Source organism: Palaemon carinicauda, chromosome 33, assembly GCF_036898095.1.
Source record: "Palaemon carinicauda isolate YSFRI2023 chromosome 33, ASM3689809v2, whole genome shotgun sequence".
NCBI classification, from domain to species: Eukaryota; Metazoa; Arthropoda; class Malacostraca; order Decapoda; family Palaemonidae; genus Palaemon; species Palaemon carinicauda.
In genome coordinates, this window is record NC_090757.1 from 51,678,378 (window position 1) to 51,701,771 (window position 23,394).

Sequence of the window (23,394 nt, forward strand, 5' to 3'; positions counted from 1 at the left end):
GTCTCGCCTTAACATATCTTCCATCCTCTACATTGATCAGTGTATACATACATCCCATGCAATCACCCTCACGTATTCCACGTACTCTCTTCCTCCTAACACACGGCAACAACCTTACATACACCTTGGGTTCCTGCATATTCATAACACCATCATATATATACGCACTCGTTTTCACCAAATTACCTGCTTCCATACCTTCCACTACATATTCATCCTCGTCACTATTTGAAATTCCCAGACTGCTCGGCCATGCAACTTTTACACTAATCACCTCACCTTTCTTACCCGATAACTTTACACTTTCCTTTGCTACCAACGGCACTCCCTTCCACACCTTCGTACTCACTCTGCCGTCTTCCTTTAAATAAAATTCCCCACAAATATTACCTTTAACCTTTATTTCAATCATATTCACACTTGGATGTACAATCATACCACATTTTTTCAGAAATTTATACCCAAGCAGTACGTCATATTTCTCATTCGCTCCCTCAACCACGTAAAAATCATTATCCTCCATCATCAGCCCCCCAATCATAACATTTTCCCGCAACTTCCCTTGCACAGGCATACGCAAATTACCAATACCTTTTACTTCACCCTTACATCCCTTAAATTCACAAACCTCTTTCACCTTATCATATGCATTCCTAAACATTAAATTGACACCACAACCAGTATCAATCAAACCAACCAACTCTACACCATTAAAAATCATTTTCACACTCATGCAATCATGTGCTCTTTCTCCCATCACATCTCCGTGCAATAAACCCTCACGAACATGCATCACATTCACTCCCCACACACACGAGGACTCACCCAGCTGAACCCTCTGATGAATTAGTTTCCCGAACATCCTGGCTGACTTGATCCCTTCTTTCTACAAACCCTAGCTACATGCCCATCTGCACCACATTCAGTACACTTACCCCGCGGCTCCTTGCACATTCTAGCATAATGACCATCCTTACCACAATTACCACAAATTACATTCATACGATTATTACGGCATCCACTCGCTATGTGTCCAGTCATACCACACCGATAACACTTAACCACTTTCTCTTTCTTACAGTCGCTAATACGATGCCCTGTCTCTCCACACCCGAAACATGCTCCTAATGCCCATCTACACTCGTTCTTTTTATGTCCTACCTTCCCACACCTATAACACCTCTCTTCACGGATACCACTACCTAACCTAACTTGCTGCGTACTAGCACTTCTATCTCTCCAAACTTGATTTCCCTGTCTAAACCCGTCATTTCTCGGCATGGGTATTCCTACATTACTCACCCTAACACTTCTATCTACTACACTATCAGCTACCCTCATTGGCCCTCTCATAACAGCGTCTCTAAAACTACCAAATTCTGGCACACATTCCTCCATTCCAGTTCTTACACTCACAGATTTACTTTCTTTCATACACCTATCCAACTCGTAATCCTCAACTATCTCTAAAATATCATCCCAAGTCAATCTCTCTCTAGTCCATCTCATTTTCTCCTTCCGTTTCAAATTAATAAACTCACACACACTCTGGTACTGTACCCAAAAACTTCTTCATTAGTTCCTTATTTTCATTTATTCCTTCGTCCCCATACTTCTTTCTAGCCAATGTTTCTAACCGACATACATACATCGAGATTGCTTCACCCACCTTCATTCGTGCTTCATCAAAATCATTTTTTCGCTTATACCTAACACTACCTTTCATACGTTTTACCTGTTCAATTATCCTATTCTTTACACTTTCATACTCAACCTCTCCTACACTCATTATCACCCCATACATCGTCAACAAATATCCTGACAAAAATTCTCCCAACTCCCTAGCCCAAACTCTCTTACTATCCCCATACTTAGCCTGACAAAACTTTTCATATTCCCTAAAGAAGTCATATACATCCCTACTGCTATGTTCATTAAACCTTTCACACCTAGGTACCTCTCTCATAAACACTGTCTTACAAACTTCCTCTACTTCATTCTCACTACTATCTTCACTGTCTACTCCCTTCTTGTTGCCTTCTTCATTTGAATACAATGAATCTAGTTCTACACTCAAAGTCCTATCTTTAACTATTCCCTTCTTACCCTTTTTCTTATTTACCACCTTCACCCAATCATGATCATCCTCACTCACACCCTGACCTTTCTTCTTTTCTTTCTTCACATTATCTTTACCTTTCTTCTCCTTCCTATCACCCTTCGTTCCAATCTTACTATGTCTAGGCCCTTTACTTTCAATATCACTATCACTACCTTCCCCATTATCACTTACCCTATCCTCTTCCACAATCAACCCGTTACCAGAAGCAGAAGCTACTCCTCCGACTGCACCTTCACCTATAACAGTTTTCATCATCCCCATTACTTGCCCCATCATAGCTTCCATTCGTTTCTCATTTTCTCGCATCCTCATCTCAACACCCTCTTCCACTCTCTCTACAGTTCCCTGAAGTTCCCTAAGTTTCCTTTGCATCTCCTCATTCTCACTACTTAACCTCGCATTCTCCAACAACAACCTCTCCTCTCGCTCATTAGACAACCGCAATTCCTCCTTTAAAATATACAACTGTTCTTCCAGTTCTTCCATTTCAATACTATTAATATTTCAAGTAATTCCTAAACCTATTTACCCTTGTCCAACAGTCCAGTTTCAATCCCACCTTCGACAGTCCTTTACTTTCAGTCCCTGTTCGGGCGCCAAATTTATGTGGCGGGATGTATACAAACACAACCCCCCCACACCCTTAATCACTCTTACTTTCAAAATATCCCACAACACAAACTTTCCCCTTACTTTACTTTAAACTAGACTCTTGGACAGAAGGAAAATGAAAACAAAACATAGCCTTAAAACTATTATTCTCAAAAACTTACACTTAAAACTAGAATCAACTGCATCCAAAACTTAACACTAAATATACAATAAACACCATTCAAATAAACCCAAAAAAAAAACTATCAAAACTTAACATTAACCTCACACCACCAACACCAAAATATGTACGTATATATATTTTATGGAACAGTCGTCCACACACTGCCAACTGTCTTTTGCAGCCCACTACCACAGCTTTGTGGTCAACAATCCACTCGGTGGCCATTTGCCATAACTGTCTCAGTGATTGGGGTGGTCGTTCTAATCATAATCGTCATCATAAACATCATTATTATCAGCAATCTCAATTCACGGGCCTAGGTCATCAACAGTTCAGCAATCCAATAAAAGTCCAAAAAAAATCGTATACAGGCCAGGTCATCAACAATAATCCAATTTCAAAATTCGGTCTCTCCAAAGGAGGAATCGCGGCCTGCCAAAATAAAAAAAACACTTATGAACACTCCTAACTAACTTAACTATCGCACCATAATCAAAGATAAACAATAAACTTTCTATCACTCATGAACGCGCCTAACAAAAATAAATAAAAACTGTACTTACTCAGAATATAAAAAAAAAAGCTTCACAGCCGGCTTTCGAAGAGCAAAAAAATACACAACCGACTCCTTCTATCGTTCGTTATCCAATGCTTTCGCCCAAGACATTCATCACCACCCTATCCTAGCTAAAAAAGTAAACAACAACCTCAATTATACCAACAATCTTTCCAACTTCAAACAATCATTCGCTAATTACCCTTTTTCTTCAGCGCGCACCGCGGACACACAAAACACGCACACACAAACGCACATACACACATACTCTCTTGCGCACGCGCGATCTAACAAAACGAAAGCAAATGAAATTCTCTCTCTCTCTCTCTCTGACGAAACTAAAGCAAATAAACACTCTTTCTTTCTTTCTTGCGGTTTGACAAACTTAAGTAAATAAACACTCGCTCACACACACACACACACACTCTCTCTCTCTCTCTCTCTCTCTCTCTCTCTAATGACAAAGCTAAAGCAAATAAAATGTCTCTATTTAACAATACTAAAACAACTCTCTCTCTCTCTCTCTCTCTCTCTCTCTCTCTCTCTCTCTCTCTCTGTGACACTAAAGCCAATACTGTAAACAATTTCTCTCTCTCTCTCTCTCTCTCTCTCTCTCTCTCTCCTGATTTATAGGTAGTAGGTTGGCCAGGGCACCAGCCACCCGTTGAGATACTACCGCTAGAGAGTTATGGGGTCTTTTGACTGGCCAGACAGTACTACATTGGATCCTCCTCTCTGGTTACGGTTCATTTTCCCTTTGCCTACATACACACTGAATAGTCTGGCATATTCTTTACATATTCTCCTCTATCCTCATACACCTGACAACACAGATTACCAAACAATTCTTCATCACCCAAGGGGTTACTGCACTGTAATTGTTCAATGCCACTTACCTCTTGGTAAGGGTAGAAGAGACTCTTTAGCTATGGTAAGCAGCTCTTCTAGGAGAAGGACACTCCAAAATCAAACCACTGTTCTCTAGTCTTGGGTAGTGCCATAGCCTCTGTACCATGGCCTTTCACTGTCTTGGGTTAGAGTTCTCTTGCTTGAGGGTACACTCGAGCACACTCTCCTATCTTATTTCTCTTCCTCTTGTTTTGTTAAAGTTTTTATAGTTTATTTAGGAGATATTTATTGTTGTTACTCTTCTTAGAATATTTTATTTTCCTTTTTTCCTTTCCGCACTGAGCTATTTTCCCTGTTGGAGCCCCTGGGCTTATAGCATACTGCTTTTCCAACTAGGGTTGTAGCTTAGTAAGTAATAATAATAATAATAATAATAATAATTGGCAAAAAAAAAATTAAATTAAAATTAATCCTCCACAGTACTCTATGCCAAACTGCCTCAGTGTGCTCCTGTATCAACAAGAGCACAACACAGGGTGTCCTATAATGTTATCAGACCTACCGCAAAGTGTTGGGACATGCTCACACTTGGACTGACGAGATGTTTTCTTAATAACATGCCAGATTATGGGACAATCCTCAGTGACCAAGTCCTCAGCATCATTTCCACGAACTTTCACTTCCGTCTCATGCCTCAAAATCACGTCAGTTGAAGGAAGGTAATTACGGAGCTCTAGCAGAGGGTTAAAGTGCACTCCAGAAAGATACTGAAGTTGCACACATTGGGGCTTAGGCACTGATGGATCACAATAAGTTCCCAGGCAAGTGGGACCAAAATGGACCTATATATCCAGGTTCAGTAGCTTAGAAGTTGCCCATACAAACTCCAAAGCTGGAACAGTACAGTACCTGGACCACCTTGGACCTCCTTACACGGGTCAGTCCAGAAGGCACCTTCACAGTTTGCAGATCAAAAAAGTCATACAGCCAGAAGTTGCGGGCAAGCTGGATGACTAGTTTACTGTTGCATTCTGATCACCTTCACAGTATTTCACAAATTTAAATTCAGACAAGTCCTTGACAGCTCCCTCTTGGAATCCGTTGATTTCTTGGCAGCTCCCTCTTGGAATCCCTTGACTAAAACTGAAATTTTGCCATATTCCATAATCAAGATGACAGGTATCGCTGTAGCTTGTCGACAAGACGGGAGTCATGATGTCGCCATCATAATATATCTCCAGCCAATAGTTGAACACAAGCAGGACACCTAAAAGAGGTGTCAAGCCCTTAAGGAGAAGCCACAGTAACTGGGACAAGTACGGGCTCAATACCGGCAATCTTAGTCTAATCGGGTGCTTGCTGGCAACAAGTTCTAGCACATAATATTCCCATAGAGGCTCTCTGGAAGTACTGCCAATGCTCAGCTGATTCCAGGCTCCGTCAAATACCATCACATTTGCCCTCAAGAACTGGTAACCCTGCACCAGGTGCTCACCCATAGGCCTTAGAGGGCACTACGTGGAACACACTTCATGTCAATGTCATTCCAGGCAATACAGGGATCAATAGTACAGTGCTTTTTATAGGTAATAGGTTGGGCAGGGCACCAGCCACCCATTGAGATACTACTGCTAGAAAGTTATTGGGTCCTTTGACTGGCCAGACAGTATTACATTGGATCCTTCTCTCTAGTTACGGCTCATTTTACTTTACCCAACACATGCACTGGATAGTCTGGCCTATTCTTTACATATTCTCTCCTCTGTCCTCATACACCTGACAACACTGAGATTACCATACAATTCTTCCTTGCTTTAGGGGTTACCTACTGCAATGTAATTGCTCAGTGGCTACTTTCCTTTTGGTAAGAGTAGAAGTCTCTCCTTAGCTATGGTAAGCAGCTCTTCTAGGAGAAGGGCACTCCAAAATCAAACCATTGTTCTCTGGTCTTTAATAGTGTCATAGCCTCTGTACCATGGTCTTTCACTGTCTTGGGGTAGAGTTCTCTTGCTTGAGGGTACTCTCGGGCACACTATTCTATCTTACTTCTCTTCCTCTTGTTTTCTTCAAGTTTTTACAGTTATATATGAAAGATTTATTTTAATGTTACTTTTCTTACAACATTTTATTTTAATTGTTAATTACTTCTCCCTTTCCTCACTGGGCTACTTTCCCTGTTAGAGCCCTCAGGCTTATAGCTTCCTGCTTTTCTAACTAGGGTTGTAGCTTAGCAAGTAATGATAATAATACCTAAAGTCTTAGATCCTGTTTGCCCTAAACCCCTCAGTCCGATGGTGTTGAGTACCATCAGCAGCCATTTCCGTACCACACTCGATGACAAAGGTTGACCTCAGCTCCAGAGTCAATGGGAGCATCAAATACTTCAAATGAAACCTCAGACCAGAATCAGGAACAGCCATGAGTGGGACAGAAGTCAACTGTGCCTGGTTGACCATATGAAAGGTTGTCAGTAAGGCCTTAGTTTCTGCAAGTAATGATAATAATACCTAAAGTCTTAGATCCTGTTTGCCCTAAACCCCTCAGTCCGATGGTGTTGAGTACCATCTGCAGCCATTTCCGTACCACACTCGATGACAAAGGTTGACCTCAGCTCCAGAGTCAATGGGAGCATCAAATACTTCAAATGAAACCTCAGACAAGAATCAGGAACAGCCATGAGTGGGACAGAAGTCAACTGTGCCTGGTTGACCATATGAAAGGTTGTCAGTAAGGCCTTAGTTTCTGTTTTGTCCTTGAAGGAAGCAGTAGGAAAATTTTGTTACAGTTAGGGACAGGTTATCACTGGCCATTCCTGAAAGTGACATTGGAGGTACAATGACCTCTTCAAGTTATGGATTTCAGAGATTCCCTCAATCATTTAGTAATTCAATACTTATAAAATGGTAATAATTCATCCAAAGCAAGGGGTTGCGCCCAGTTATCATATTCCTCCCTGCCCCAGTTAGATAGCTGTGGGATAGACAGGATTGGGGTCATTAACCTGTTAGTAAGTCTGCCTGCTTTACCCAGCCGCAGCTCGCTAACCATAACATTACTACATGCAAGACAGCAACTATATCATAATGGTTTATGAGTACTGTACAGCATCACTTATTCAATATTCATAAGCCTGAAATACCTACATCAGCTGCTCTTTATCCAAAACATATACAGTAGTTATCATATTTTCCAACATAAAATTTGCAATAGATATAAATGTTTACATAGCATTTTAAGAGCAACTTGTCAGTAGTATACCGACATAAAAGGCAGGTTTGGCCGAATCACGAAACATTTTTCCTTTTTCACACCACTACTGATATCAAGTCATAAAATTAGAACCTCCTTAGGAGATACAGTTCAATACAGAACAGTAAAAGTTTGAGTCAAAAGAAATTTCTCAATACCGTACCTATAAATCAAGGGACAATATTAAATGTCTTAAAAAGAACTATTTTCTTTACCAAAGGCTTGCCATTCGAAAGAGGGCAAAGCTTTCACTTCCATGAACACGCCTTAAGTGGAATACTACTAGGTGCATGCCAGGTATTTTTGTCAGAACCAGCTCCTTATGTGTCTTCTGTAAACAGAGTAGTATCAGCTCCTAAGTTGGCAAGAATTTCCAATTTGGTCGCAGATATTCCTTCAGCATTGAAGCTTATGATTATGAATTTGGTCGTCATCTTGTTCAGGGTCAAAGGTGTATCCTTTTACCACCCCTATATAGGCTCCGCATTGTGAGTGTTGTAGCAATCGGTCTTCTTGCAGAACTACGGGCATCATGTGAAGGTTCGTTAATTGACTGATCGCCATCCAATGAGGTGCTGGCCAGCCGAAATGAAGACCTGCCAAGTGGAACAACCCTCACCAGGAAAGACTGGGTAACAGTAAGCAGAGTAAGTGTAAGTGAGAAAAAAATGGAGATAACCACCACAAAATGGGAATAGCCACCAACCCTGAATGCTCAAATGGGGAAACACTACAAACAATGGAAGACATCCTAAAGGTTCCCACTGGGACCTCATTGCTCGGATCAACACCTCAAAGCGCAAACAACAATGACATCCTACGGGGTCGACATTGGCACGATTAGATACGATGATGATTAAAGAGAGGATAAGAAATACAGTTTTCAATAATAAACTTTTTTATTATATGTTTCACATTGCCTCAAAATCATAATGAATAAATTCTGTGTTGAATCTTGACAAAATGTGGTCATAAAAGATTTCTAATATTGCTAACAAATTAAAACTATTCTACTAACAATTAATTTGTAATTTAGTCATAAATTATATATTTTGTACAACACGCCTTCAGATGTTTAGTGAAGATTAGCATGCAAATATATATTCAATGCATCCTTTGGACGATTAAATTTGTGTATTGATAACAGTAAGACTCTTAGCCACAAAATTTTAGGATTTATTTGTTAGGTACAGTATTTGGTATTCTATAAAACCTAAGCAATATTTTCAGCTGAATCTAGCTGCTCCGAAGACATGGTTCTATGACTTCTTCATTGGATATCACTATGTAAGTTTGCAGTAAGAAGCATGATTTATCTTTTAATGGATGTTTTTCTTTTAAATCTTCATTTAAGGGTTTGATACTCATGAAGTGTTCAATCTTCCTCAAAATTGAGTTTTTCTTATATTAATTGTGAAAAAAATAACACTATCAAGGTAAATAATATTTTGGAGGGAGAATGTATTTAAAGGCTGACATCAATTCAACAACTAGGATGATGACATTTGCTACAGATTCTTTAGAATCGATCATGATCTGACACTTCTATTACTTTGGAACCATTTTAGACAATACAGTAAGGACATTCTTGTCATCTCTACAATGTTATTTTCAAAGTAAACCGGAACCGACATGGACATAAAACCAAATTCTAAGCATTTCAAGAAAAATATTACACCAGGGTAATATTTTCAAAGGATGACAATATCTACCCTCTCAAAAAGAGGAAGACCAAAAGACTCGAGGAACACACAGGAAGGCACAGATTTCCAGAATTTAGAAAGAAAAATTATGAACAAATTGGATTAGATTAGGCATAATCAGGCTGATTGATTCTATCACAAGGAAATAATCCTTGCTGGGATAACCATGAGATACAGTTCATAAGGCTATGGTGAGGGAACACAGGGTAAGCAGGTTAAAGATTTTACTTTTCAAATAAAAAAGACCTAATAAGTCAAGACATTAATCAAATATTTTCTTGAACTATCAAGAATAGAACCCCATTATAATATATATTCAATTAAGTCTTTTCCATTTAAATGAATAAGCTAAGCTGCTGGAAGAACAAAAATTACACTAATGTCAAATGATGTATCTTATATCTAAGGGCTGATATTAAAGCAATTATTGATTTTGTTACAATTTAGATGCCAATGGTTTTTAATTTGATCATATATGATTCTTTTAAAATTTCACTTTTAAATTTGATTGGGTTTTTAGAATTTGGGCGATCTAACCCAGTCGTGGGGCTAGAAAAGTCATTCTGTGCCGGATGTTTATGATTTCTTCTTTAATATTTTATTATTACCAATTCAAATCTAGTCAAATATACTTGTGAAAAATTTTGGCTTCATTTAATCAACATATATGATCAACTAATCTAATAGAATAATTTTGGATTTTCAATACATCCGACTGTCAAGTCCATTTTAGAAAAACCTACTGAATCATTTGACATATATCATAAAAACCTCATTAAAGGTCATTTAGAGCTAAAATTCTACCTCATTTATTGTAAAAAATAAATGATAACAATGACTGTAAATCCAATTCCAAAGCAATGCTTGATAGAACTATTCGATACTTTTACAGTTACTTCTAAGTGTTTCTGTAATGATCACAGAATACCTGTTATAACTAACATGGCTTTGTTAAGCACTGAAATTGAAAAATTCAAAACTCATATTATTGGACTTAAGAAAAGTCCCAGACCAGTTATCATCAAACACTTCACTATAGATTCTTGCTAAAACCACAACTGTGCACACAACATGGAAACATGCACACATGGTTACAACATATGATCTCAAAACCAAAACATAATAATTTCACAATTTACAAATGTAAATTAGTATTTGTGAAATATTTTCTCTCTTGTAAATTATTCCGAGTTGACATAAAGCTCATGACAAATACAAGGAGTATCCTGTTAATTTTCTTTATATCAGGATCCCTTATACAGTATAGTAACTTTAATAGTCCAAACCATCATTCACAGAAACTAAATAAATATGCAATAAAAAAAATACCCGTCAGTAATCATAAACCCACCAAAATCAAATATTTCTAGAAATTAAAATATAAAATTCCTCTCAAATTAACATAGAACTACAGAACTACACATCAATATCTGCGGGGTTTGGGGCTTCTGCCAATAGCAAATATCTTATAACAGAAATTTCAAGTCTTACCTACGGCTGTGAACCAAATGTTGACAGAAGTAGCTGCAGTATGGAGGAAATGGAGACATATATATACAGTATCTGGACTACAGGCAAAATAAAAATTTTGCATTTGTATCAAAAGCAGACTTAAGATGGATGCAATATACTACTCTATGAAACAGAAATGCAGCACTGACAAGGTGAATAGAAGTTTTGTAAATGTGCAACTCTAGAAGGCAAAATTACATTACGAATAAGGAACTGGCACAGAGACTGGAAAAAGATGTACCCATAGAAAATAAATTGCATTATAAATTAGAAACTGGTACTGAAAGGAGATACAGTGCCTGGAGGCTTGGAAAAAGAGACCGAATTCTTGAAGGTTAACATAATTTGGACTTTTAGTGGATCAAAAATAAGCAGTATATACTGTATATAAATAGGATGTGAAGGTAGGCCCAGGAAATAAAAAAAAAAATATGAGGAAGTTCTAGGCAGAAAAGAGTGGAGGGAACTCAATTCATGTCTGACCACAGAAAGCAAAGAGACGAAATAAAAAATTCCTAATTAAAAAAGCATTATAATTACCATTGATATTATCATCATCATCATTATAATTATTATTATCTCTATCATTACCATCATTATCATTATATGCAAAGCTATAACCCTAATTGAAAAAATAAAAGCAGCGCAGTGCAGAAAAGAAACAAAATAGTGAATTCAAGGATAGGTCATGAAAGAAATAAAAGATGAGAAAAGTAAAGATAGATTTATATGAAAAATGGATAAACTATGACCCTGCACTTTTGACAACCTACTCTCCAATAAAAGCATTTGCACCACGTTTGAACATTTGAAGTTCCACTAATTCCACTTTTGTTCGGAACTTTCCACACTTAAATCACAGTTAGAATAAAACTTCTCAAGTACTATATACAGTACTGAAGTTTTACTAAGTAAAAGCAAACTGTTACAATTAACTATATAACATAACACTATATTACTATGAGGTATAAGGTATAGTCACACGTGCACAGAACATTACCACGGGGAAAATTGCCACTGGGAACACTAACCATGTCCTTTTTGGAAAATATTAACTTTTTTTTTATAAAAGCCACTTAAGTAGTTTAACAATAAATCTAAATTTTGATTTACAAGACACTTAGGTATTTTACCAGTAAGTTGCCATTTACAACAATTTTCCAGAGTCCATAATTAGAAACTACTATAGCGCACTTTTGCATTGGTACTGGTAGGTTGGTAACAGTAAGCTATGACATGCTTACTAATTTCTAAATAATTTTGATTTGCTTTAAACTGTGATAAAAAGTAAATGTGGAAGTAAAATGCTTATTGATGAACTACAATACATGCATCACAAAAACAGCAAAAATAAGAGTGGCACAGTTATTTACTGGGAATGTTCTCAAAGAAAACCCCCCAAAAATGCAAAGCAAGATTACACCCAAAGGTATTAACAAAAAATTTTGAAATTTTAAAATATGTTAATAATCACTCTACGACTAAGGATGTAATTGAAGCCAAAAGTGTTCAAACAACTTTAAAAGTTATCTCTCAACATCTCATTAATAAAGTCGTGTACTAGTATTGCAAGCGGCTGCTACTTTAGATGAAGCTATGCTTTCTCAATTACCTTCTGTAAGTAGCAGAAAAACGCTAACATAACATGCACATATTTTAATCAAATCTCCAAATATCTAATATCTTTCTAATAAACACTTGTTATATTTAGGATAAAATCTTTTATTGTCTTTATAAATACATAAATAAAAGTTGAAATTATCCAAAACTATTAATATTTTTAATTTCATATAAATGGTTATAACCATGCTTTGAAAGGAAGACCTTAAAGCACATGGTGTTTTCAGTGGCAATTTGGGAAATTACCCAGAGGTAATCGCCCAGTGGCAAAGTTCTTATTACCATAGTCACAAGAGGTCTGAATGCAGAGGATGGTCAGAATTGATCTTTGAGTTAGAATTATGAAAAAATCTTATACAATATTCACGAGCTAATTACATGACAGTGCCAGAGATAAAACTCAAATTAGATATAAAGTTTAATACACAACTTTTTATCGAACAATTTATAAGGAGAGTCAACTGCTGAACCATCTAGAGAAAAATACTCAAAAGATGGCAAAATAAGCATCAAAACCTCAAGAAATTTTGAAGATTTTCTCAATACCGAACACAGATCAAATATTTTTTCACAATTGAAGAAGAGATGGCCGAATATATTGCTGAAAAGTTAACTTACAAGTAAGACTGACAGCTAGAATTTTACGTGACCTAAAAACAATCACAAATTTAATTTTGTTATGGATTACCTTTAATCCCCATAATTTACACCAAGTAAATAATTGGGGTTGAATCTTTATCGAGAGATTCACCAACAACAGATCTACACTCAGGAACTGATGGCTTCTTCAGTCACTTTATCTAGAATACTTATGTATGGCTAGGAAACAAAGTTAAAACCAAATTATTTTAAAATGTAGATATAAAAAAAAAAAAAAAAAAAAACCATACTGGAATCTCAATGGAGGCAGAAGCCATAAGATATGATGCAGACTCGCTCTTTTAAAAATGAAATTTTTCAATCAATACCATCAATATCATAACGGTTTCAACATCGATTCTTCCCTTGTGTATTTTTTCATATAATTAACTTCTCTCTACTGTCTTTTATACTGTACTTGTCTTCTTGAGCTCCCATCAGGTCTAGGTTTAAAGGTTGATCATAAGCAGCAGAAGCAAGATACAGGACACCATCCTGGAGACTGACCATGTTTACATATGATAAGGACCAACCTTTCCTCTAACCCAAGATACAACCGGGGAAGCCAATGCAATTATTGAAAGTACCAGGTAAAACTATACGCTTACCTAAACTTCCAAGGCTAGCTCACAAGGATGGTAAGGTTACAGACACTATTAGAAACTATCATGCTTCAGCCTCAAAGATTATGAAATGGTAAAGTTTCCAATAGGCTAACAAACCCTGGGTCTTCATCTATCCCCTTTTTCCACATTATCCAAACTATCTCCATTCTTAAGCTCTGTGACTTTTTCCCGCTTCTGTGCACTGCTTCCCTCACCAGATTCCTCATCCGTAATACAATCTTCCCACTGTAAACAACCAATTGATCAGTTAATGTTTGACGACTAATAAGTTGAAGGATCTAACAACAACAAATGACATGTATCAAGCTGTGAGCAAGACTAAGGACAACCAGTGGAGAGCCAACAGACTTTAAAATGGCACAGGTCTGTGCAGGTTACTGCACATCAGTTAAGAAATTAATCAGCATTCCCTCTGAGCTTGTCTAGTCCTTATAGTACAAAATTGCAACGATTAATGGCAATCTCAGCCAGGTTAGTGTTTCTACCAGGAATCTTTTTGTTCGATTCAAACGATCTTTGACCAATATAAATCTAATGTTTTTTTTTGTTTATGAAAGATTTCACTGCACATAAATACTAAGCAATGTATTTCCAAATTACTTAAACCCATTTATTATAATCCAAGCAGAGACTTTCGAATATCTATAGTAAAGTGTTAACCATGCCATATATAACAGAAATGCAAATAATGTACAGGGCATTTAATAAAATATGAACTTGTCAATAGACTACATACGATGTGAACTTTAAAACAATAAACATTATGATACCATGTTAGGTACCAGCTACAGTATAACAAAAAAACTGTCTCATCTAAATTTCCAGTGAACTGTATAATACACAAGTGCTTTAAAATGCTAAGACAAGAGGTGTATGTCCAAAACTGATGACCACATATGTAGTACCAATAACAATTACTAGGTTACAAAAACTTTTTATATCACTTTAATCATTTGTATAGGTACGCAATATGCAATATTATAACACGAAAGATGACTAGCTTTGCAGGACGATTATAGATTCATCTTTAAATAAAACACACTTGATTATACTAACACACTTGGAATATGATTTATAAAATGCTTTGTTTTCCCAAGCAAAATTGACAGCACCTATTGCATGAATATAATAGAAGCATAAATATCATGGCTGTTTTATTGCCATAGTCAAACAAATTCTTTTACAACAATACAGATGTACAAACATACAATGTTACCGAATAAGTTCAATACAATAATCAAATGGTCATATTTGGATCTCTTTAAAACATATAGACACCCTAATATGAATCATTAATTCTCAATATGCAATTATCAAAACCTTTACCAACAGTATTTGTGATTTATATCATGGGACTGTACAGTTCATTATATCAAAATGCATGTAGAACCCTGATAAAATATTTACAATAAAACAAACTTTCCTTTATTTCCATTTTCTTTTCAAACTTAAAACAAACAAATCTCACATTTTGGCACTGAGATAACCTTGAAAATTCAATCTATTAGAACTAATACTCTATAATAATTTAACCATGACCAGGAACTATATCATAAGGAGAGTGATACAGTAATTTAATTCTCATGCATACCTCACAAATTTCATAAAGATAATCACAGTAAAAAAACTATGTACTGTATAAGGAGAAACTGCCTTAAAATAATGATTTTCAAAAATGAAGCATTGTCCCAGAAATATATTAGCAACAATGAAAATAAAGATGCTCAAATCCCTGAAGCTCCTAATAGGAAAAGGACATTATAGAATCATGAAATCCGAATCTGAAGTGAAAGGAAAACTTTTACTACCTGAAGATGTGAAATTTTTTTTTTAAATTATTAGCAGCTGCGGATCATACAATTAATAAAGCCCAGTCAAAATTAAAATAAATTGGAATGACAGCTTATAAAGACAAAGCATACATTCCTGTCATAATAATCATGTCCCATTTGCTGATATTACCTCTTCTTACATCATAAATGACAGGAAGAAAATTGCCTCAAATCCACATGGAAACAGAAAGAACAGGCATCACTCCTGAGCTTTCACTGAGCCAACTATAAATAAATATGTATGTATGCTCCAAAATCGAGGAATTTCATTAAGCGAATGAATAGGTTTATAGTATACAATACTGTACTTCTGAAACCCATGCAAAGGCAAATTAAAAAATTTTAAAACATCATGAAATCTGTTACTTATGACGACCAGTAGTGAAAATCTTATCTTTCATATGGCTGACCTGGTGGGCTTGTTTTCAATGCCTTTATTTTAGTATGATAAAAAAAAATTCTTAAAAAGTGAAAAACTTACTTTCCAGAAAACTATACTAATTCTGATTAAATTTCCCCAAACTTATTTTGAAAAGCCATAAAAAGAACAGTAGTGAATCTGATAAATAAGGATCTTGAATAGGAGGGATTGAGTATCAAACCATATCCAGGGAAGATTTAAATTTGCTTTGAACAGAGTTTTGAAATACTATGTCCTTATGGAGAAATCAACTGAAAAGGGCGAAGCTTTATTCCAATAAATTTCAAGCTCTGTAGTGCAACGAATAATTCAGGGCACTGGAAGGACAAAATGATATAAAGAAAGGGAGGAGGAAGAAACACCTACGTAACTAAAATAGACCCTAAATCTGAGGACCAAATCAGAAGGGAAAATAGAAACCTAATACTGATAGCCTAGAATGTAGATTCTTTACTCTCAGCTGCTACCATCAGTGTCAGTGACCATGACAGTTGTAACACCAGACAACTCCCAATCAACCAATAACTTAACTGGCATTGGTAACATTTGGTACAGAAACTGTTATGAGCCTTGGAGAATGTGAGGAAAAAGATTTTGAAGCCTTTTGAAAGCTAAATTATCATTTGGCCTTAACTATCTTTTATATATAAAACTATGAAATAAATATAAATGAAGCTCATTTTCCCTTGATGAGAGGGATTTCTCTTGTAGGCAGAATTGTGACAACAGGTCGACTGCACATCCTAGTGTAATTTGTATTTTGAATAGCTAAGCACAGTACAGACCCAAGTTCAGCACTTTCTTGTATGTCAATGTTTTCCTTCGTTTGGCTTTTTAAAATTAAATTTGATTTGTGTAAGACCTTATTTTATATTTGCTTCCAGATACTAATTTTTCTCATAATAAAAACTAGTTAGTATAACACAAGCTCTTTGGGGTATGAAAATGTAATATCTGGAACAAGGGTACATCTGAAATCAGAATTGAAACCTTTTCAGAACATAAATATTCATTTGTCTATGACAGAAATAAACAGCTAAAGACAGACATACAACAGTTTAGAAAAAATTATCAGTGACACAGAATTACACATTCTATACTATACTACAGTATTGAGTGTACAATCCATATGGCTGAAAACATTTGGAGATACTCCATATAAAACAGCAAGGAAATCCAGTATTTGTAAAGAAATAGGGTAAAATAAGAAAATTATCAATTTAAAAATGGAGACAAGGTTTCCAATCAGGCAAATCCTTTAAGAAAGTCCAATGAAGCCAGAGAAATGAGAGCAGGTGATCCATATAAACTACTGTACTGTAAATCCTCCTCATAATAATGATGATACAGTAATAATACAATTGTCAAGGTTTGCTTTCTGAGGTCATTTTCTTTAAACAGTTTTGTATATTAAATCTAGACTCCATTAGAAGATAATCTATCATTCATAAAAAAAACATACTGGTATTCACTCTTCAGAGAGGATGTACAGCCGTCATCTAATAAGAATGATAAGTACAGCGTTTATAAAAGTAATTCTAATAAGAAAAAAAATTATTTTAATACTCACTTGATGTTCATATTACTTCTCTCTCAATGCCTGGTTTTCTATCAAAACAGTATATACCCTAAAACTAGAGCTTTCCCATTTTCTTTCCATCAATAGGCTTAGGACTCGAGTACAATATTGAGGTAATCTGGTGATAAATGATGATAACCTTGCCTCAGCTTTATTATTCTTAAATTCAATACAAAATCCATATCTTATTGACAACACCAGTCAGTGGAGAGGGTGGGCATGCATATGAACATTAGGCGAATATAAAAGTAATAAATTCTGTCAATAAAACTTCATTTATTTTCATGGAACCCTCTTGATGTTTTTATTGCCGACTCTCATACTTTGATGAAGCTGGGTAAGTGCAAGAGAGTAAAAGGAAATTTAAAGCTTTGGTCCAGTACTGTACCAGGGTAGTTAACTCACTAAATAAAGTGCGATATAAACCAAGACCCAAGATTTTAAACTAAATCAAACCATACAATCATATACTTTTATAAATCACCCAACAAACTGTATTTGCAGAAGAAACTTATCATTTCACTAGAGTACATCTCATATAGCTATTACAGCATAAAATGTCAAGCAATCCCGATAAAAATGCGATATTTCTCCAAAATAATGCTTAACAAAAACTGGCTTGGTACAACATTGAGCTGCAGCTAAGACTTTTTAAAGAAATTAGGATATGTAGTCGTACTTCTCATATCATGAACCCTAACCTTCACAAATTTCATCTGAATTGGATCCAATTCTCTCAAAAAATTATATAATATTTTTAGAAAATGGACTATCAGCAATGCTAACCTTACAAAACAAATTAAGAACCTTGTCCAATAACACTGACCTCTTTAAAAAAGCAAAGAAATCTGTTCTTTGACATAAAATGAGGTACAGTAAACACTTCTTAAAATCCTTCTTAGGTCAGAATGTATGTAAAAAAGGATAAAATAGTCTTATTTTCTCTAAAGCCAACTGATACATTTAGTAGACTTTAAAGCTATCAGAAAAAGTGTCTTAGCTGTGAGATCTTTAATAGAAAGATCTTTCAAAACTTCAAAAAATTAACTTTTTAAAAACTGTAATATTATAACTAGATTACAACGAACTGTTCCGACAACCAAAGGTTTCTCAGTCAATATATATACTTTAATTTCTAACCAAATATACAAACCATATACTTTTCCTACTCGCTATCTTGTGCTTTATCCATTTCTGACCACGAATACTGGGGCAAACCACCCGTTCATGAGTTTTCAGTGGGAAATCTGGGTTTAGGGTGGGAAAACACCAAAAACCAGTGATTTGCATTAATAATACTGGTCAGAAATGTAAAATAAACACAAGACAACCAGTTGGAAAAATATATGGTTCATGTAAGTGGCTGTAAATTAGGTATCATAATTATCTATGATTTGCATCACATCTTTCTAATGGTTCTTGCTTCGTCATGACTTGCTATGCTCGCAAAATAAACATAACCTCACTACTACTCTATTTTGGCTGGCAGTATATCGAGGTGCTGCGCACGCCCTCCCCTTGGATCCTTATTTCGTTTTTTTTTTTTTTTTCCTTTCACATGAGCAACAATCGTTATATACTGAAAGGAGTGTGTTTTAGCATAATTAATCACCAAAATAGATGAAATTATACTGAATTTTAAAAAAGATTGTAATTCTCTCTTGGAGACATCATGTGATGATAGCCATGCTGGAACAGAAGGGAAGGGAAGGGAAGGGAAGGGAAGGGAAGGTAAGGATGGGAAAAAACGACTGTTGTAGAACAATATCCAGGAACTTATGCATAAACATTTGGAAGCACTTAAATTGTTAAAAAAAGCCAGGTAATGATTATGTCATACAAAAAATCAGAACAGCTGCCAAAAGCAAATGCAAAAATTGCATGCACAGTAACTCATAATCAGTCTCCCAAAAGTAAACAATGGAATTAGACAATGAAATAGTGATCAAAATGAAATTGATCAATACTTAAGTTATTATGCCCCAGCCCTATTAGTACTACTGACAAAAATGTCAAACTAGCCGGCACATCAATTTCTTATTGCGAATTCTAGTTTTGTTAGAAATTAATGCATTGTATATCAACCGGTTTCTCAATAAAAAAAAAAGACCTACATATATACTTAATAATACTTGAAACAGATAAATCCAAACCTTGATACTTTATTACACTACAGTATTCAGATGGATCTATAACCATTAACAGCTGAAATGGACAGTTTACTGCTATGAATAAGAAAACATGTCAACTTGGGAATCTTGTCAAAATAATTCTAGTCATGGAAAAATTCTGTACAGTCATTTGGAAGCTAAAACAGAGAATAAAAACCCTTTTCTCAAAGAACAAGGCAGACAGTTTCTCTGCAGTTAGGGGTAGCATATATGTGTTTGAGTGTACAAACTTATAACCAGTTACCCGAGAGGTAGTTTTGTATGGCAACCTCCTTGAACATTCTGACAACAAAGGCCACTGATCTGTAAACCAGTCTCTTTGCAGGCAAAAGAGAGCCACTCAAATCATTCTGCATGTCATAGATACGCAGAACTTGATAGTCATAGCTTGAATTATAAAGAAAAAGAGAAAATCCGTATACAATATATCCAGATTAGACCAGTCCAGTAACAGGGTATCTACCTTCCATGCTAAAGGTGCTGGAACAGGTGAGCAAAATTATTTGTAGTTGAGCGATGTCGTATACATGTCCACGTCCGGACTTCACATTATTTCATTCTAGATTTAAACATAACAGATAGCGACCATTAATTTTGAAAAAATCAGTTTAAAAGAATCTATTTCCTTTTCAACTGAATCACTAAGCCATTCATCCTTCCAGAAATAAACTGATGAAGAAAACTTGTTCTGAATATAAGCCAAAGCTTTCTTGTTTGAAAACTCAGCCACACACTTTGCCATTACCGGCGACTCCTGAGCTTGGCCTTGAACACCACTAAAAGTTACAAGCAATTGACACTTTTCATAACTCACTTTTAGACATATCCTTACTTATTTAAAAAGATTAAATTTGGTACACTCACCTATGAAGATACTGTACTACAACTTTATTGATGATGATAATAAACTGTACAAAACTGCACAATGTATGGGATGACAATGACCAAATAAATTTAATGCACCACAGTAGTGAATGGGGGATTCATGTCATGATGGCAGCCTGACATCCACATACCTTCTATATTCCTTAACTCTTTGACGACTAATGGTCGTGATTACACTATACGTCCTCAAAGTCTTCACCCCTGGATGACCGATGGGCGTAATGTAAGTCATCAAATAGATATCTGGGAAAAATATCTAAGAACTTATGCATAAATATTTAGCAGCTCTTAATTGGACAAAAAAGCCAGGTAATGATTAAGTCATACAAAAAACAGAACATGTAGCAAAAGCAAATGCAAAGGATGCATGTGCATTAACTAACAATCAATCTCCCAAAAGTAAACAATGGACTTAAGCAATGAAATAGTGTTCACAATTCTTCTTTTAAATTAGAAATTGAATTTTGTGCCAGAGCAGAAAATAGCTCTAGCTAGTGGTAGAGCCTTTTTCTTTATGATCTTTTTCTTTCGTAATGTACAAAAAATAAATTTCTTATCACATTGGAAAACTATAATCACTCTTTACAATAAATAATTCAGGAACAAATACAATTCTTAAATTCACATCTATAGTAGAGTACTATACTTCTTTTACGAATATTTTTAAACAACAGAAATTTTTTTCACATACCTAAATATCTATTATGGATAGACATGTTCTACACTCTGATTACTCCGCCATAAAGCATAACCATTTAGAAAAAACAAAACAAAATGAATGTTATAGTTAAAATATTATGGTCGCTATAGTCATTTTTAAAAAATCTATTCCTAGTTTCTTGCTAGCTCTCTTGAGCTTAGTCACGAGAACAAACAATAATAATTAATTCCATAGTCTTCAAAGAGCTAAGCAAGTTGAGGAGTCTAATATTCTCTATAGTAAGCATCTTTCTCTGGCACTTGGGTTCACTGACAGAAACCTTAGGTATAGAATGTTTAGGTGACATTGCAAGGACTGAAGTAAATTCACAATTTGACACAAATGAAAAAACAACACCACACAACATAAATAAATATGCAGTAGCCATGTTAAGTACATATGCGTAAAAGCAAATTGAACAACGTGGGATCAAGCTCAGATGTTGAACAGAGGGATTGGACTTTTCATCAGCAGCACCTTAGTTACCATCCTTCATTTTCAATTTAATTTTCCCTTTTTCACATTTGGTATATTATTTCTTTTCTTCTTTCAATTCCTCCCCCTTACTTAACATTTCCTAGTTTTTCTTTTCCTCTTCTTGTGGCTTCTGTAATTCCTTTATTTTTTCTTTATGGAATTCTTAACAGTAGAGCAAGAAACGGGCAGTCATCTACCTCTGATCTGCACATCTTACACCTTATATTTACTCCTTCCTGTCTTTATCATTCGCTCTCAAGCAGTTCACTCTAGCTCTGTACTGTACATAAAACTTTACCTGGTTCATCATAAAATATTTCTTCTACTTAACCTTTATTTCCGCATATATTTCTAGACTTTTTTATTTGATTTATTCCCTCCATCTTTAACTATCTACTTCTATAATCTCAGTCTTGATCTCTTCCCTTCCCATGATCCATAAAATTCTATCTTTCATCCATCTCCTTGTCTCCTTCATCCACCTACTGAAAGCTGCAGTAGGCTGAAGGGTAATACTGAGGTTCCTGACCCAATCACCGTGTTCTGATTGGCCAATACTAAGCTATGTACAAAATCATCAAGGAAAATTATGTTCTCTCCCACCCCCTCTAGAGTTGTTTTCCATACATTATGTGCAATTATTTCTTTATTCATCAACAGTGCAGTACTGTACTGAATTCTTATTTACAAATTTACTGTATTAATTTTGAGGTGTGATAATCAAAATCTACAAAAATATAAACACCTACTGGCTGCAGAGCCCCTCCATAAACAGATTAGTTTGGAAAATAATTTTTGACAAATTAGCCATAAAAATATGCTATATACTAGGGGTGCAAGATGATCCACAATACGGCAAAGGGTTATTGTAATGTGGTTGATCTTAAGTGCCTGCTTCAGCAAGCGGAGGGATACTAGGATTAAGTCTATGCGAGAGGATCAAGGAAAAAGCAAGGGTTTTGTAATAGAAGGACCTGAAGTTACTCGAGAGAGAGGCTCGTGTAGAGACGACTGACTCTGCCATCGTTATGCACCATCAGAACCTTTGCTGAATGATAAATTAGAACTGCTTGGTAAAACTTTGAGTTAGCCTAAGGTCTGAAACAAGGCAGGTTAGGCTAATATTGCTGCCTCTGCCAGAAGACTTACTAGCCTTACATTCAACAAACAAAGCAAAAGCATTATAGTCAAAAGACCAATTCTTATCTGGATATTCTACTGCCTTTTAACAAGAAGAATGCAAATACAATCTCCCTTTAACACAGGAATAACTGACAAATCCAGAAGACCACTTATTATCTTTAATGACCTATACCACAAAAACCAGCTAATCTGGAAGGGATGCACATCGACAGTGTCCAACACAGAAACCATAATAAGACAGTAAAGCCCACGGTGCACCCAAGCCAAGGTTATTGTTCTTTACCCACAGCTTACATCAATACAATACAAGAGCCTAAGCCTATGAAAAGTAGTAAAATCAGGAATTCTTTAGTTTTAGGGTATGCATAGACAGAAAACCCGGCTTCAAGAGAGAAATATGAACATCAAGAGTTTCAGAAAAATAAAATTTTATATATGCGAGTATTTTGTGCAAAATGGCTTTATTTGATGGACACAGAAATTTAAAATATGTTGACTTCAAGGAACATTGTAAATGGGGCTGTTTCAGATGCCT

General features: G+C 35.6%; 1 protein-coding gene across 2 annotated transcripts in view; it reads right to left on the bottom strand.

Annotated features, from left to right (window-relative positions):
* The window catches only part of LOC137625949 (BAG family molecular chaperone regulator 1-like), a 121,219-nt gene that overhangs the window by 15,629 nt on the left and 82,196 nt on the right, over window positions 1-23,394 (bottom strand). The window contains exon 6 of one of the 2 annotated variants that reach the window (XM_068357004.1): window positions 8,453-13,876. The exons of the other annotated variant lie outside the window; for it this stretch is intronic. The gene's annotated coding sequence lies outside the window, so the exon portion shown is untranslated. Of the gene's footprint in view, window positions 1-8,452; window positions 13,877-23,394 lie in introns of those variants that run through there. 2 annotated transcript variants of the gene reach the window in all.